Source organism: Arvicanthis niloticus, chromosome 9 (genome assembly GCF_011762505.2).
Source record: "Arvicanthis niloticus isolate mArvNil1 chromosome 9, mArvNil1.pat.X, whole genome shotgun sequence".
Taxonomy (NCBI): domain Eukaryota; kingdom Metazoa; phylum Chordata; class Mammalia; order Rodentia; family Muridae; genus Arvicanthis; species Arvicanthis niloticus.
The window spans coordinates 19456840-19474070 of NC_047666.1; the positions used below are offsets into that span (position 1 = coordinate 19456840).

The window sequence follows — 17231 nt, forward strand, 5'->3', positions numbered from 1 at the left end:
TGTGTTCCGGGGATGGGGGGGAAAAAGTTTGTGTTCCTTCCCTGAGGAAATAAAAAACCTAGCCAGGTCATGTAGAATTAATTTCTATATGTTTTAGACATGACAGAGTCATACTTTTACCTTCTAGAAGTTTTCAAGGTTTCAACAGCATTCCCATGTTCATCCTATAACCAACTATATTCTGTGAACTACTGGGGAGAAGAGCAGGTTACAGTAGTTTTTATCTCTTTCTTTAGCTGTATGGTGCTTATACAAGGCTGAGATTGAAATAACTGAGAGATAAATGGGTATAAGCTTAACATGAACATTAACTTGATTGACATGCACTATTTCTGTACAGAGTCTCTTGGGGTTAAGCATGAATGCTCTCCTGCATCAGGAAATGAAATGGGAACACAGAAAAAGATTCTCAAGAATTTCAAACTGTAATGCATATTTGAGGGAGACACAGTCCTTATACAGTTTTGAAGTCTATGGTACATTGTGAGTTACCACACAATAAAATGTACTCAATCATAACTCTTTGTATGTGGTTTATTTGCAAATTTCTCCCACTTTCTAAAATGTGTTGTGACTCTATAAGGTCAAGTGCTTATTGCATGCTCACAGTTTTTAATGACTTCTCAGATGGACACTTGTTTGGTGTTCTTTCCTCAGATCATAACAACCTGCCATCTTCCAGTTGCCCAGGTAGCCCTGACAACTACAGTAGCACAAGATGCTTATCTGGGATCCCAGCTGTATTCTCTGTTCCACCCCATTGCAGGTGATCTTGGGAGATGCTAAACTGTATAAGAAATTGATTAAAACTGGAACTCTGTGATGCAGTTTCCATGAGGTTGCTGTTCACAATAGAGTGGGACTTTATACCTAATTGGGGTTAAATCCAAACTCCTCACTTAAGATCTGTTAGAAAAAAAGTGTAAAAAGCCAGTAAGCTCATTATTCTCACCAAGTCAGACACTGGTAAAACTGAACTCTCTGAAGTTGTGAGCAATCAGACATTCTCATGTGTTTCTCCAGGAAAAGTTAACACAGTATATTTTTTAATTAATTAGTTAATTCATTATATATATATTCCTTATAGGAAACTGGCAAAGCAACGATCACAAAGACTGCAGTATAGTGTGCAATGAATACGCTTCTGCTGATGCCGAGTACTCACAGATGAATTAAGTGTGAGAAGGCCATGAATAAATAAGGCAACAATAAATAATAAATAAAGCAACAATCTAGGAAAACTAAAGGAAGCTTTACTGAAAACAAGATATTTAAATGAGTTTCTAGAGTTCAGGGTCATATAAGGAAGGAAAAATGTTAACAGTTCAAGTTATTATTTGTGAGAGTATGAAGGAGAAGAAAAGTGTCATCCAAACAATTGCTGACTATGTTATTTTTAGTAGTAATACAAGAAATATGAGAAAAGGTGCAGATAGTCATAGAATAACAAAACTTAGGGTTGTGCATATGGAGAGAAAGAGAGAAGAGTGGCAGCATTTTTGCATGAATAAGAAGCAGCAATGTTGGCATAGCATAATAACTAATATTTATTCAATTACTTTGTTTCTTTGTATATTTAATATGAATGGAAATACTATGATATATGTCATCTATTAGATGGGTGGTATCCAAATCTTTGGGGTTTTATCATCTTGAAGTCTTCTGAAATACATATGTGTGTACAGGTTCCTTGTGTAAATTAAAAAGTAGTACAGCTTTTAATTCAACAGAAATATTTGTGGAGTTAGTAAGACATCTTGTGAACCAATCTGAACATTAAAGGATTTTCTTCAATTCTTCAGAATACTAAGATTTCACATAAGCAGTCATGAGAAAAGACAAAATTGGGAAAATGAATAGGGTTTTTGAATGCAAAATATTTGATGTGCAGCATTAGAAATTTGAAAATTTTAAGTGACTAAGAATCAAGAAAATGCGTGGTTTTAAAGACAATGTGTTAAAAACTAGAGAAAAAACACACAGAAAAACAGGGAGAGACATAGAGCAGGAGATAGAGATATGCTGGTTAAGTATTTTGTCAACTCAATACAAGCTAGAGCCATTGGAGAAAAGGGAACATCAGCTGAGAAAATGCCTCCATCAGATTGGCCTATAGCAAGACTGTCAGGCATTTTCTTGGTTAATGACTAATATGGGAGGGTTCAGCTCACTATGAATCGTGCCACTCCCATTCCTCGATTCCTTCTTCTACTTCCTCAAACCCACCCAGCACAGGTAGTCCTAGGTTGTATAAGATAACAAACTGAACAAGCTGTGGGAGGCAAGTCAGTAAACAGTATGTCTCCATGGTCTCTGCTTTAGTTCTTGCCTCCACGTTCTTGCATTGGGTTCCTGCCTTGATTTCCCTCAGTGATAACAGTGTTACCTGAGAGTAGTAGCTGGGAAAAAAAAAAAAAAAAAAAAAAAAAAAAAAAAAAAAAAAACCTTTTTCTCTTCAGGTTGCTTTTGATCATTGTTTTTTATCTCAGAAATAAAAGCAAACCAGAATAAAGGCAGAGGAAAATAAAGACAGAAAGAAAAGGAAAAAGAAATTACTCCTTTCCTGACATATAACTAGAAGAGGGGAGAAAGAAGGAAATTGGTAACTGTAAAGATGAACAGCAGTAATTTAGCATCTCCAAGGAAGAGGAAATATATTGACTTAAGATTACTTCCGGCAAAAGACTTCAGGAGATGAAAATATTTGCTATTAGTCAAATTCAAATATTAAGCAAATAAAACAGAGGAAAAAGCTTCCCAAGAATAATAATAGCTAGGGAAATGCAAATCAAAGTGAATTATCTCACATGTTAGAATAACCAATTTACAAGAGTAACAACAGTGACAACCAGCAAAGAACAATATGTTAACTTGCATGTGTAGGAAATAAAACATTTGCTCATCATTGAGAGGAATGTAAACTGATAAGACTGCCAACCATGCACCAGTCACACTAGGAAACAAATATCTCTCCAATCAAAGCATGACCTTAAAACACCTCTGGAGTGTCATTCAAAAGTAGCCAAGAGGTGGAGGTCATTGATGTGAGCAGATAGTGGATTATTATTTATAAAAGGGAGGAAACCTTAACATTTATTCTGAGACATAAATCTTACTTTGCTAGCCAAAATAAGCCTGCCATGGCCATAAAAGGTAAAAGTGGAATTCATGAGTCTAAAATGCTTAGGAAGAGAAAGTAATGTGTGTTTCTTTGTTTTTTTTGTTTGTTTGTTTGTTTTGTTTTGTTTTTGTCAATGGCTGTGGGGTGAGTGGTCAATGGCCTTGATTATCAATAAGTACTAGTTTCAGTTTTCCAAGAGGAAAGTTCCAGAACTGCACTCATAACCATAAGCATTTGGTTAGCAGCACACTATAACACATTTCAAAGAGCTAAGGTATTATATTTTGAATATGCACTTTTACTACTATAAAAATGACAAATGGTGAATGGCAGAAATCTGAATTTACTGTGAAGCTAATGAACATAACTCTAGAAGGAGCTGAAAAAAAAAAAACCAAGTCAACTGTGAAAGAAAATAATAAAACTCATCTCCAAAGTAACATTGTGTTTTCAAATCTGAGGAATAACAATGTACATAAGAGAAAAACATATACTGCATTCCATAAACATCCATTTCACTCTGATAGTGGGTATGAGCATTTCTAAACATCAAATTCCCGTTGCTCTCGAAACTTAAAAAAATGTGCAGATTTTAATACAAGTGTAAAGAAAACACCACCACCAACAACAACAAAAAAGTGGGTTCCCAAACCCCAGAACCCAATGTAACAAATCTGAGAATCAGGAAAGCAGTGTAATATGCTAATTTCACAGTTTACAACTTGACATCTGAACATTAATTTAAAGCTGCTAAGTTTGGTGTTAAAGTGTGAATTGAGAGACATGTAAACTTTAACAAAATGCAGAAAGGATATTGAGAACAGCCCCTGGAATATAATAGAGCAGTACATGAATGATGGGAAATGAGGAAGGGAAGTTGGTATTCACTTCATGTAGGAACGACCATGTGGTTGCTGGGATTTAAACTCATGACCTCCTGAAGAGCAGTTGGTGCTTGTAACTGCTGAGCCATCTCACCAACCCGAGCATGAACTACTGACTTCATCAAAGTAGATAATTTACAAGAAGATAAATGAGCACACTTTTAGAAGCACATTGAATCTCCTGGCCAGGAAAAGTAGAAAAGCAGAACAGATAATAAACAAACAATCCTGGTAGTTGTTTGTCACTTAATAACCAGGAAAAGCCCAGAATCAACTGGTAATGTCACTGTTAAATTCAAATAAAAATGTAGTAGATATTTAATCCTGATCTTTTCAAATTTCTTCAATAACATTTAAGATGATGACAAGCATTCACTTACTATTGCTTACATATGCAAACTAAGGACCCAAGACAAAACAAAAACGACAAACAGATTTCATTTATCAATTTATGTAGGAGTTGAAATGATTATCTAGTAGGTAAAATTACTGCCATGCAAGCACAGAGTTCTGGGTTCGATCCCTGAAACCCATGCTGCAAGTGAAACTGTATGTTCATGCTGTACACTGAAAGCTCAGTACTGGTATGGTGGGAAGAGATCACCTTTCTGGTTGAAACTGTAGTTTCACAACATGTCAGGTGTTGATATCAGGCTCCAAACCCAGTGACATCACATCTAAGCGACCCCCACATTGTTGCCAAGGCAACAGCGGCACACTCCCAGAATCCACCTGGCTACCTCACCTTTTTCTAACTTTTCTTTTTAATTAAACCAAAATGGGGGAATGTTAGTATTCTGTCTAAACTCCACCTCCATAGTTACCTGGCAATAGCCAGGTATGCTCCTCCCCACAGTTACCTGGCAACCTCCAGGTAGGCCTGATCCACTATAAAAGGGGCTGCTTGCCCCCTCCTCACTCTCTTACTCTCTTACTCTCTCTCTCTCTCTCTCTCTCTCTCTCTCTCTCTCTCTCTCTCTCTCTCTCTCTTACCCTCTTGCCTCTCTGTCCCCTCCCCCCCTCCTCTCTCTCCATGTGGTCATGGCCAGCCTCTACTCCTCTTCTCTCTTATCGTTCCACCATCTTCTCCCGACCTTTGCCCCATCTCCTGAATAAACCTCCTCCCCCTTGGAACTGTGTGGTCTGGAATGGTCTGTTCTGAACTTTGGTTGGGCTTCTTAAAAGAACTAACATTTTATCAATGGAACCTCCTCAACCCCCATTAGACGACACAACACTCTTAGATCCAGCTGACGAACCACCCCCCTTCCGTCACAGACTTGTTCCCATGCCTCCGAAAACCCATACTGCTGCCTCGGTTTCTCCTCACCAAGATACCTCGGAGTCTACTAACTCAACCTCCCCAGACCCCTCCCCTCCTTCTGTGCCAGCTGCAGGCCATGCTAATCGCTCTGTGTTGGCTCTGACCTTTACCCCTCCTATCACACGTTCTTAGGCCACAGCCAAATCTCCAATTCCTTCTCCTCCAGGGACACCTAAAACAGCATCTGTCCTTCCCCTGAGGGAAGTGGCTAGAGTAGATGGCCTTGTCAAAGTACATGTTCCTTTCTCACTAAGCAAACTTTCCCAAATAGAGATCAGACTGGGTTCCTATATCTCTAAATCCTCCGCCTTTATTAAAGAGTTCCAGTACATCACTCAATCTTATAGCTTGACTTTTCATGATGTTCATATGATTCTCACTAACAATTTACTTCCTGATGAACGCAGGCGAGTTTGGGAAGAGGCAAAAACGCATGCAGATCAGATTCATCAGACAGATGGAACATATCCAATCAGATCTGAGGCGGTTCCTGACCAGGATCCTCAATGGGATTATAATTCCACAGGTGGTATCTTAGGTAGAGATAGATTTATAACATGTCTTTTGGCAGGCCTAAGAAAGGCAGCCTTAAAACCAGTAAACTTTGAGAAACTCCAAGAGGTTGTCCAGGACAAACAGGAAAACCGTCTCAGTTTTTAGAACACCTTACAAAGGCTTTATTGCAGTATATTAATCTGGACCCTGAAAACCCGGAAGGTAAGCAACTTCTGATGACCTACTTTTTTTCCCAGAGCTACCCCAACATAAAAGCTAAACTTAGGCGATTGGAGAGGGGGCCCCTAACTCCACAGTCAGAAGTCATGGCGCTGGCCTTCAAGGTGTACCATGAGAGAGATGAGAAAGCCCTAAAACAAAAATACCACATGCTGGCAAAGGCTATCAGACCAGCCTCAGCTGCTACCCCAGACTCCTGGTCTTTGAAGTCTCAGAGACCACCAGGCCCCTGCCATAAATGTGGTCAACAAGGTCACTGGGCTAGGGCTTGCCCCAACCCCAGCAAGCCAAGGGGACCATGCCCCAGGTGCCGTCAGAAGGGACATTGGGGTGTTGATTGCCCTCATGTTGCTCAGAACAGAGGGACATCACTCCCAGAAAACCCTTCAGTTGACCTAGGATTGGCTATGGAGGACTGACTGGGCCCGAGCTCTCTCGACCTGACCACGCCCATCACTAGCAGGGAGCCCTGGGTAGATATTATGGTATATGGAAGACCCATCTCCTTCCTCTTGGACACTGGGGCCACTTACTCGGTCCTGACGGAGTTTTGGGGACCCACCTCACCTTCGAGTTTTCCTATTGTTGGGGTAGGAGGACAACCTTGCCTTCCTCACCAGACTCCCCCACTTAGTTGCATTTTTAGGGGTGTACCTCTCACCCATTCCTTTTTGGTAGTGCCTACATGTCCTGTCCTTTTATTGGGATGGGATATTTTAGCTAAGTTGTGAGCCTCTATTTCCTTTGCTCCCCCAATTCACCTAAACCCAAGCTTGCCAGCAGTTCCTCTGCTCCTTCTTCTAGCCAGTCAACCTACTAACACTAACATGTTATTTCTCTTACCAGCTTCTCAGGTAGACCCCCAAGTTTGGGACATCCAGAACCCCTCTGTTGCTAAACATCATTCTCTTGTTGTCATCCAGTTATTGGACTCTACCAGGTACATCACCCAAGCTCAATACCCCCTCTCTCTCCAGAGCCTCAGAGGACTTAAGCCTATCATTTCTGACCTCTTAAGGAAAAAAACTCCTTCGCCCTACCTCTTCTCCCTTTAATACCCCTATACTGGCAGTTAAGAAGCCTAATGAAGTACCTATCGACTGGTTCAAGACCTCAGAAGCATTAACTCTGCAATGGTTCCCCTCCATCCTGTTGTGGCTAACCCTTACATACTTCTTTCTACTATCCCCTCAGGGACTTTTCATTCCTCAGTCCTAGATCTCAAGGATGCATCCTTCTCTATTTCTCTAGATGCCCAATCACAGGACATATTTGCCTTTACCTGGACAGATCCTGACACCCACCTTTCTACCCAACTTACCTGGACTGTTCTACCCCAGGGATTCCGGGACATCTCACACCTATTTGGCCATTCTCTGGCTTCTGATTTGCTCTCTTTATCTCTCCCTAGGTCTAAGATTGTACTTTACAATCTTAATTTTAATCTCCCTAGAGATTAGCCAAGCTGACACAGCTGCTCTTCTAAATTTCCTTTCCAGTCAGGGCTACAGGGTCTCACCTTCTAAAGTCCAACTGTCTACTTCTCAGGTTACCTATTTGGGACTAACAATTACCCCAACCCACAAGGCTATTACCTTAGATAGAAAGAATCTGATTCAGTCTCTAACTGTTCCTTCTACAAAGGCAGAGATTTTTATCCTTCCTAGGAATGGCTAGCTTTCTACGCTCCTGGGTTCCTTCCTTTTCCCTACTTTCTCGTCCCTTATATGAAGCAGCATTAGGCCCCACCCACTAACCTCTTCTCAAACCTGTTACTAAACCCTTTCAAAGGCTCCAACAGGCTCTCCTTAAGGCCCCAGCCTTACATCTCCCTGACCTGACTCGTCCTTTTTCCCTCTATGTAACTGAAAAGGAGAGATTTGCCCTTGGAGTCTTAGGTCACCAACTGGGACCATCTTTTGCACCTGTAGCATACTTGTCAAAAAGACTAGATCTAACCATCCAGGGATGAGCACCTTGTATTTGTACCTTAGCAGCTGCAGAACTCCTTATTCGAGAGTCAAAGAAACTAACCTTGGGATCACCCATAACTGTTCTCTCTTCCCACAACCTGTCACAGCTCCTAACTTATAAAGGCTTACAGAACCTACCTCCCTCCAGGGTTCTTTCTCTCCAGGTAGCTCTAATAGAAGACTCCACCCTCAACTTTCAATCATGCCCACCTCTTAATATTTCCAATCTTCTTCCTCGACCTAATACTAATTACTCCCTATCTCACTTCTGCACTGAAACTTTAGAGGAACTACTACCTCATCCTTCACACATACAGGAGGGCACATTGCCCCAAGCCCTCTATACCTGGTATACAGATGGAAGCTCCTTTTTACATGAAGGAGCCAGGAAACTGTCAGACACCAAAGTGGTGGAGGCACAGGCCCTTCCTGCCCATACCACCAACCAACAGGCTGAACTAATAGCCCTTACCCATGCCTTCCAGCTGGCACAGGGACAATCCCTCAACATCTACACAGATTCCAAATATGCTTTCCATATCCTCCTGTCCCACGCTGCCATCTGGAAGGAGCGCGGGTTACTTACCACAAAAGGAGGATGAGTAACTAATGCAAACCAAATTATGGCCATGCTAAAGGCCTCCCATCTCCCCACAGCTATTGGGATTGTCCACTGCAAATCCCACTGGACAGACGACTCTATTGTCTCCAAGGGGAACAACCGAGCTGATGAGGCAGCTAAAGCTGTGGCCCTTAGGGGTCTAGACTCACCTCACCCTCCCCAGGACATTCTTACACTGCAACCCACATCCCCACCTACACCCCCTGACACTCGTCAAATTCTGTCCTAGCTTCACCAACTCTTTCATCCTAACAGCCAAGCATTCTCTTATTTTGTTAAGACTCACCTACAGCCTACTCCTGAGGACTTACGTTTCTTAAAATCTATCACTGCTTCTTGCAGAATCTGTCAGATGTCAGATCCCAACTCCAGGTATCATAGCACCTCTTTTCCTACCCACCAGGCTAGAGGTTCCCTTCCTGGAACTGACTGGCAACTTGACTTTACCCACATGCTTGCTGTCAAACATGTCAAGTACCTCCTGGTCTTGGTGGACACCTTCTCAGGCTGGGTAGAGGCTTTTACCACAACTAACAAAAGGGCTCAGACAGTTTCTGATCTCCTCCTCCGAGAGATCATCCCTCGATATGGCGTCCCAGCCTCCCTCCAGTCAAACAATGGTCCCGAATTTACTTCCCAGGTTTCTCAAATTCTATCTAAGGCCGTAGACATCCCCTGGAATTTTTACATTCCCTACCACCCTCAATCTTCAGGGAAGGTAGAAAGAACTAACCGCTCTTTAAAAACCACCCTTGTTAAGCTGTCACAGGAACTTCATCTTGACTGGGTAAAACTTTTACCTCTGGCTCTTTTCAGGCTACGAGCTCTGCCCAAGCGGCCTCTCCTCATCTCACCCTTTGAACTCATGTATGGACGTCCAGTCCTAACTCCTGGTCTTTCACCTAAATGCTCTCTCCTCCCAGACCATCTACTCACCCCATTACTTTGCCACCTCCGTTCTCTCTTGTGGAACTTTGCTGACGGCGATCTACCTTGACCACACACAGTCTCCTCCTGTCCACTGCCTGTCAACATTGGAGACCAAGTCCTTCTCTCCCCTCCAGATCACTGGCCCTCACCTTTCTCTCCCAAATGGCAGGGCCCTTTTAAGGTAATTCTTGTGACCCCCTACAGCTGCTAAACTTGAGGGACTCCCTCATTGGGTCCACTTGTCTCACCTCAAGCCTTTCATCCCCCCACCTAAAATCGACTCTTCATACACATCAGCCCTAACAGGACCATGCCCTATTAAGCTCCAGAGGACTTCAAAATCACCCACTTGTCCTCAATCCCAGAACAGGAGACTCTACTCTGGCAGCCGAGTTCTACCTCACTGGATTAGACATGGGTTTCTCGCCCTCCCCTGCTGCTTGTCTCTCTCCAGGGCAGGCCTTATATTTGAAGGTTTGAGAGTCAAGAGACCCCCCCCCCCACAGATAAAAAACATCTCTTTCCAAACAGGATCAGGAAACTGCTCCATAGACGGGTGCCAGGAACCAGTCCAACTGCTATCATCTCTATATCTGTTACTTATCTAAATATCATGCTCTCTACACTTGCTTTCTCTTTGACCAGATAGAAGATTATTGTAGAAACTGGCCAGATGATTATGAGGGCTGCCCATATTGGTCTTGTCAGATACATGTGCTAGATCACAGACCAACCACTTCCACCAACACTGCAAGACCTGCGGGATTCCAGATGTGTTGCTTCAGAACCAACGAGCACCAGATGTCCTGAAATGGTCTTTGCCGGTTTGTCCAGGAAGAATGCTGTTTTTAAGGAACGTAAGACCTCCAGTTCTAAGATTTAAAAAAAAAAATCCCATATAAAAACAAGATATTCTCTTTTATAACACCCTTTCTTGTCATTCTTTTGGTGTTATTATTTCTAACTAAACTATTAATCAGTTCCTGTTACAGGATTACCAGTCACTGTCCACAAAGGAATCTGATACACGTATCTACTGAGTGGACCCCGATGGTGAAATCCAGCTACTCCCCACAATGGACTATGCCCCTACACAGCAGGAAGTAGTTTAAGAGACACTGCGCCCCAACTCCCGTTTCACCATTGACTTCCCCTCCACTTTTTTTCTCTTCTTTATAATAAGAAAAAGGGAGGTATGTTGGTATCAGGCTCTGAACCCAGTGACATCACATCTAGGCAACCCCCACATTGTTGCCAAGGCAACAGCCACACACTCCCAGAATCCACCTGGATACAGCACCTTTACCTGGGAGATGATACTACGTCACTGCCCATATAAAAACAGGCAGGACCCCCTGACTCACTCTCTTATCTTTCCACCTTCTTCTCGCTACCTTTTCCTGTCTCCTGAATAAACCTCTTCCCCCTTGGAACCGTGTGGTCTGGAATGGTCTGTTCTGAACTGTGGTCGGACTTTTTCTAACAACTAACATCAGGAATGCTTGCCAGATTGAGCTCTTCAACTCTAAGCTAAGATGAAGACTGGGAACATTTAGGGCATGGCATGGGTTGCATGAAAACTTTCCTACCTCTGAAGACTCCACTACCTCACAGCAGCACCTGGCATCAAGGCTTTCCCACAGGAGCCTTTGGGAACATAGCACAGATTGACACTTCACCTTCTCTATATAGTAGGATTTCTTTAACATCAAATATCTAAATAAGTAAATCTATAAGTGCATAAAACAGGCCGGTCTGAGAAAATGGCAAATAAAGGACAAATGTGTCTGAAGATAAATCTTGGGGGAGTTGAAAATATTTTAGAATAGAGTCTTTGATTGCATAGATAGGGAGGCATTAACTACAATGAATCCTTGTATTCTGACATAATTAATCTTACAGTATATATAGTTCAACTAAATAAGCAGATTAACGAAGAAGATTAAGCTCCCATATTGAAAGCCCAAGGTAAGTGCAGTAAGATCCACACATATAAGAATATGAACCAACGGTTTTTGAGCAGGAATTTTAGAGGGCTCAATCCTTTTTCTTTCACCAAAGTCTAGATTTACAGAGTTAACCTCCACTAGACATTCGGTTACCATGTATCCCATTCACCAAGACACTCAAAATATATATATATATATATATATATATATATATATATATATATATATATGGCTTTAGGTAGCATAGAAATCAAAAGTACAATTGTTATTGAGGTAACTATAAAAGCAATTGGTTTTTGCAAGGTGAGCTTATAAGCTGCAATTTTTCTGTATTTCAGAAGTTTACTTGTTGATGCTTTGAGGGTATTATGTAAATGACCACATTTATATATGCATATTAACATAACTACTTACATACTTTATATAAATATTCTATGATTAATGATAGCTACTTTTACCTTCTCCAACTTCATTTTCTTCATTTGTGACTGATCGGAAGAAAAAAGTATTGAGCTTCTGATTACTAAGTAGGTGTTACCACCAGGCTCATATGCAACATGCCCTATTCTGACATAACCTGCATCACTGTATCCATTACTGGATAAAATTAATAATAATAATAATAATAATAATAATAATAATAATCAAGATAAATACCAAAACCAGGTTTGAAATAACTTCTACATAGAAACAGCAAACCCCAAGTCTAATTAATGATACATGAATGTTCTGAAGCATTATTTTGACTTTCTTTCTTTATGGAATTACAGTACCTGCCATTTTGTTTTTTTGTTTTACATAATTAGCATATCTGTTGCTAGTAGAGAATCTCATAATTTCACTATGCTGCTTGCTAAACAGGTGAGACATCCTACTCTTTCATAAAACACAATGTCTACAAGTCACTAACACTGAGGGACTTGTAGTATCAAAATGTAAAATTCAGTGTGTAGAACCATGTTACATGAAGTATTAACTTGAAGTATTAACACAGAAGTTCTATGAACAAGATGTTATCTTGGGTCTCTACTGTCGTTGTTCCTCCCCAGTGAGCATCTGTCTTACAAAGGCACAATGAGATCTTACTGGGTTCAAGATGTGACCCGGACATGAATAGTATTATTTCATACACTGGAAAGTTTTCCACTTTCTTAATGTAAAATGTGAGTCCATGTTCTTTTTAAAGTGGAATTCTGCATGGATAAGCAGGAGACACAAAAAAGATGGAAAGAACTGAACATGTAGTCAAATCCCAACAAGCCATTATTGGTACAACGCTTCCTGTTAAAATGGCCAAGAGGACCAAGGACCCAGAAGTTTATAAGGAGAGCAAGCTGTGATGGCTGCCAAGGCAGAAGAAAAGACAAAGTAAGCTTTAAAGCTTATGAAGAAGACACAGTGTCTGCTGCTCAGACACTCACAATACAGCACTCAAGGAATGACTATGAAACCAGTGGAGATTTGGAATCTCTGAATCAATGAGAATTGCTAAGTTGGTTATATATGTATGTGTGTGTGTGTGTGTGTGTATTCTATCTCGTGTATTTGTAGTCCTAGCAGCTATGAAGCCATCCTTATTTTGTCTGGTTAAATATATATATATATATATATATATATATATATATATATATATATATATCCTGGAGCTGAAGTTGTGACTCAGTAGTTAATATAGTTTTTACTCTTAAACAGAACCCAGGTTTGATTTCCACCATTCATATCTTATGACCTGATGATACCCTCTTCTGGTCTTCATAGTCACTACATCCACTTAGTGCATGAACATACATATAGTCAAAAACTCATGTACATGAAAGGAAAAAATACATAAAATCGTTAAAAATAAATGTATAATTTACATACATATCAAATATAAAAGTAGGCCAGAATCGTGTATACTCTGCTAACTCTTGAACTGAAATTTGTATTTAAGACTCTCTGATTAAGTGGTATTCCTCTGTTTAGTAATTTAAGTGATGTGCTTAACTGAAAATTACACTGATTTATATTTCTAATATGGCTTTTGCAATACTCACTAAGCTGGTAAGGAAGGAAGCCAGGTGTCTTCAATCTTATTGATGAACATAAATGAAGGCTGCATCATGGATCATGTTTCAAAGAACCGTGGGTATATTTGAAGTACAGGAAAGATAATAGGCATTCAACAACAATAGATAGGGTTTGTGTCCTATTCAGTTAATTTTTGCTTGGAAACATAAATCTAAAGCATATGTGGCCTCCTCAGAGTTCTGAAGTTATCCTCATGTAAAAGAAACCTTCACAGAAATTTGATGATGGTTGTTATAAACAAGAGAAGTTAGTGTCATCATTAGTACTAGAAACATATTCATTCTCCTTTTAGTTTGAAATGGAAATCAGAGTGATGTTATAGAAGAGATGGTACTTTTTAAAAATACCATCTGTCATCTATCACCTACTTATCTATTTACCTATCTATCATCTATCTCTGTGTACCTATCTATTTACCTCCCTACTTATCTACCTTCCTACTTATCTATCTATCTATCTATCTATCTATCTATCTATCTATCATCTATCTATCTATCTATCTATCTATCAATCATCTATCTATATATCTATATTACATAGGATGCTCTTTGTAACTCCCTGTCAGCAGCAGGAGAATACTATGTGAGTTTGAGGATACCATCTGTGGAGACAGTCACTGCACCTCCTGTTCCACTCTATGACAATCAGAAGGCAAGAAGTGTGAAGAACAAGTGTGAGTGGCAGGTGATTTTTGCCAGAACAGATGCAGATGCTTCTCCTCCACCAGAAGACTGGAAGTCAACAGAACTGGCTGGACAGTGGCTCAGAATAAGCTGTTTAATGAGATCCTCGAAGCCCTTCAGTTGAATGATTGGCCAATGAAGGGTCTTGCCATGAACCTGTGTTGCTGTGGACAAATGTTCAAGTGTCAGCTGGGACACCAAGCTGATTCAGTGGCTGCACACCACCTTCATGGTGACCTTGAGCCTGCCCATGCTAGCTGCTTACTTAGATGCCTTGCAGACACTGAAAGAGAAGACCCCAACTTTGATAGATTGGATGCTTGTGTCATCCTAACAGTAACACTGGAGCTGCAGGAGGCCTTGTCTCTTCTCCTCAAGAGGCTGAGGGACTCTGATGTTGGTGTGCTTTTGCATAACAAACCACTTTGTGTTCCCTGCCTCAAGCTGCCACTGTTTCTGGCAGTCACAGCTTTCCTGCTTAAGCAAGGTCATCCCTGTAGCTACCCATCAGCTGAACAATGGCAGAGGGGTAGGAGTTCTGCAGTGCCTTGAACACATGATTGGGGCAGTGAGAAGCAAAGTGCTGGAGATTCACAGCCATTGCCCACACAAAACAATCATCTTGATTGGATGGAATTCAGGAGCTTTGGTGGCCTGTCAGGTGTCTGTGATGGAATATGTCACTGCTGTTGTCTGACTTGGGTTTCTTCTTACTGTCAATGGACCCCGGGGGGATGTGGATGATTCCTTCTTAGACATGAAGACTCCAGTACTCTTTGTCATTGGTCAGAAAACAAAAAAGAAATCAGAGGGCCTGACTCAAAGCATGGTGGACAGATGTGTTCAGGATGAAATTGTGGACTTCCTGACTGGGATGCTCACTCGTGCTGAGGGTCATGTGGATTCTGAGACTCGGGATCAGGATGCTGAGAAAAAGAAACCCTGGGAGTTGGCTTAAAGAGACCTGGCTTTTGAAATTACTGAGCGAAACAATCGCCCTGCTTCTCCAGCTGCCAGAATCCCCACATTCCCCTCAGGCTCAGAAGATCTCTCCAGTGTGTCCAGCAACCCCACCTGTAGCCCAAAGACCAAAGTGACCATAGTGACCTCTGCCCAGAAGTCCAGATAGATTGGGACCTCCCAGGTGCTGAAAAGACTTGCAGAGGACAGAAGCTGTGCTGACCCACAGACAAACCCAATTTCCCATTTTATCAGAACCAGTAGAGGAGGTAGAGAAGGTAGAGATTTGGGTCTAGCTGAAGAGGCACCATCCTTCCAGTCCTCTTCATGGGCCCAAAGCCCTCCAAGCAACCAAAGATCAAAGTGTTCTTGGTCTCCCAAGGGGACACAGTCAGAGGTCCCTGTACTCTTTCTCAAGGTGGAACACCGGAAGCTATTGGAGGAAAGCCCATCACCATGACCCTGGGAGCTTCATCAGGAGCCAAGGAGCTTACTGGACTTCTCACTACAGCCAAGTCAAGTTTTTCTGAGGGTGGAGTTACAGCCAGTGCAGCCCCATTTGTGGCTTCCAGCAATGCCACACCTAATGCCATCACACCCTGGAGAGCTGCTTGGTGGCTACTTCTCAAGGCAGCTCCCTCCCAGGGGCCACTTCAGCCAGCAGCCTCCTCCAAGGCCTCAGCTTCAGGTTGCAGGATACTAGCAGCAAGATCTCTGGCATCCCAGGAAGTTCCTCGTTAGGGCCAGCCCCACAGGCCACCAGTGTGAAATTGCCAACCCTCATGCAGGGTCTGGGTGCCATCACCACAGGCACAAGGAACATTGTGCCATTTCTGTGGCCACCAGTCTCTCCTCCTTGGGTGCCACCCCTGGTGAGAAGCCCACTGCCATCCGCCAGCTGTTGACTAATGGGGGCCTTGCTAAGTTGGCAAGCAGCCTACCTGGCTTGGCTCAAATTTTCAGCCATCCGTCAGGCTTAAAGGTCCCCACCACCATTACTTTGATGCTCCATAACTGGCCAATCAGAATTACCACATTAAACCCTATGGGTTCAGGAACAGCACCATCAAAGGAACCCAACTTCCAGATGCTTCTAATTCACAGTGCCTGCCTTCAGCACCCTGAATATGCCAGAAAAATGTCCTTACCAGGTTGGTGATAGCTGCCACAAAATGAACTGTATGGTCCTGCTGAGACTGCTTATTGTCTGAAGACAACCTTAAGACGGCCATTTCATCTCTCTACTATCTGTCTTTGGGGTTGGGCCTTTGCTTATTGAGAAAACATTAAGCCAGATGATGTAGGGCCAGTAAGTTGGCTCCTGGGATCCCCAGAAGGTCTGACCATGTGTGTATTGTTGCCATTTATACCCCAACACTGAAGTCATTTGAACGCAATGTCAGTATAGAATGGCTCACTACAATCTCATGATAAAGACAGGAAGAAGTGGGCTGTTGATTGCCAGCCCTTAGCTGCTGAGATGTGAGGAACAGCAGTTACCATGAGATGGCTGGCCCCTTCCTTTTCCTCATGATGTTTTGTGCAATTGCCTGTACCAGAGAGCCTGTAGGTCTAAAATGACTTACGGTGAGGGGTGGAGCATCAGAGGAAGTAGTTGGGAAGACATACCCAAGGACTCTGTGCTGCTGACAGCTTGGGCTTGGGGCTCTGAGTGACATTTGAAAGCCTAAGAATAGCTAGAAAAATGAAATGTACCAAGTCAGAGGGAAACCCTGAATCTCTGAGAGTCTTGTCTGCTGCCTGGGGATGAAGCAAGTGACCAGCTACCACGCTATCTCTGCTGTTCTAGGAAGCTTGAGGTAGTAGGGCAGGGAAGGCTGTGCTTCAGAGTTTGTCTACTTTCCTGAAAACATTGTCTTTCTGCTTAGAAGGACAATGTTTTCCTTTAAAGGAAGGTTGTTGACTACTGTGTGAAGCTCTGGGGCCAACCTGAGCCTTACAGACTAGACCAAGATTCTG

At 42.1% G+C, this 17231-nt stretch overlaps 1 pseudogene; it reads left to right on the plus strand.

The window, feature by feature from the left end:
- The first annotated feature begins 14149 nt into the window (after window positions 1-14149).
- LOC117715537 (KAT8 regulatory NSL complex subunit 3 pseudogene) lies at window positions 14150-16410 on the plus strand (annotated as a pseudogene).
- The last annotated feature ends 821 nt before the right edge of the window (window positions 16411-17231 follow it).